General features: G+C 34.7%; 1 long non-coding RNA gene across 1 annotated transcript; it reads left to right on the forward strand.

Annotated features, from left to right (window-relative positions):
* Positions 1-6: 6 nt before the first annotated feature.
* LOC106944263 (uncharacterized) lies at positions 7-1,325 on the forward strand. The gene is made up of 2 exons (XR_001424181.1): positions 7-244; positions 397-1,325. It is a non-coding gene; the product is annotated as an uncharacterized LOC106944263 (long non-coding RNA).
* Positions 1,326-1,652: the final 327 nt, after the last annotated feature.

Consider the following 1,652-nt stretch of genomic DNA (forward strand, 5'->3'; position numbering starts at 1 on the left):
GTCTGTGAATTTAGAACCTCAGTGAAGAGCGGGATAATATATGTTCATCATGATGGAGTTGAGTTTCCAGAATCTCAGGATGATCAGTTTTCAGGACGAGTCCAGAGTGACAAAGACGTCCTCAGAGAAGGACGAATCAGACTCCATGTGTCCAGACTGAGGACTGAAGACTCTGGTCTGTTTTGGTGTGACATGAAAACTGAAGATGGACTCAACTCTGGAAGATGTCGACTCAACATTACCAGTGAGAAGAAATAATAATAAAACATTTCTGTTTAATAGTTAAATTCTTAAGATCTGTGTTGATGAACCAACATCTTCATCTTCATCATGAATCCTCCTGGTTCTCAGTTTTCATCAAATATTAATAAATATTTCTGATTTCTCTCCCAGCAGCTGCTGATCAGATCCAAACTCAGAGACCAACTTTGACTCCAGAACCAGAGAGAGGAGAAACGAGCACCAACTTCATCGCTGTGACAGTCACAGTAGCAGCAGCTCTGATGATTCTAATAATAAACTTGATTATATGGTTTTATTTGAGAAAGAAAAGAAAGAAAAACAAAAATAATCATTCAACAGGTGTAGTTGGAAAATATAGTACAGATGAAAGTTTTGTTCAAGTGAGTTTGGTTGATGATAATTTTGCCACCAAAGAAACACAAAGTTAGATTTAATGATCTGGTGAGGAAAATGTTAGATTGTAATGAATGAATGTTGTAATAATAATATTTATCTGTTTATTGTTGTTTCAGTTTCCTGTTTTAAATCATTTCTAAAAACAGTCAGACGTATCGATCAGTTATTGTCTAAATGCTGAATCAGCTGATTGTTACTGATAAAATGATTTATCATTTTCACAGGAATATTTAGATAAACATTTTGTATAAATATCTTATGAAGAAAAAACAGAACAAACCATCATGAAGCCTTTGGTTGTTATAAAGTTATAAAGTCAATATTTCACTATTTTGAAGTGATGATGTTTATACATTTAATACATTTTAAAGATGAACATGAAACATTAAAGGTCTTTTTTTAGAGATTTTCACCATCACTGTTTTTGTAGAAACTTTATGAATGTAAATGTTGAGGTTTCATTTCATAACCATTAATTCTTCAACATGTCCAACGTTTTCTCAGTGTTTCAACTCAAATCTTCTTATGAGTTTAATTTTTGATCACATGATTTTTCTGTCATTTTTATCAATAAACAGAAACTGAACTTTTATTAAAACCTGCTTGTTTTTCCACCAGCTGTGTCTCCATCTTGTTCTCCCTGAATGAATCTCTCTCTGTTTGCTTGTTTCCTCTTTAATGTCTCATCATGACTCCATCGTCTCCTCATTGGTTTCTGGATCCTGTGGTCAGGAAGCAGCAGCTGCTGCTCTCAGCCTCCTGAAACATCCTGAAGCTCAGCTGCTGATCTCTGATCAGCTCAGCATCCTGAAGCCTTCAGATCAGGAGTTTCTCTGCTGCTGAGGATCTGATGGTCCTGATGCTGCAGACGCTCTCAGACCAGTAAAGAAAAGCAGTAAAAGATTTATGTGACATTACTGAGGCTGGATAAATCTGTTTAATAAACAAGAATGACTCTGATCCATTTCATTCAGGTTTTATTTGATAAAAATATATTTACTTCTATGATGAAT

This window comes from Poecilia latipinna, unplaced genomic scaffold (assembly GCF_001443285.1).
Source record: "Poecilia latipinna isolate Pla-1442-1.1 unplaced genomic scaffold, P_latipinna-1.0 Scaffold7677, whole genome shotgun sequence".
Taxonomy (NCBI): Eukaryota; Metazoa; Chordata; class Actinopteri; order Cyprinodontiformes; family Poeciliidae; genus Poecilia; species Poecilia latipinna.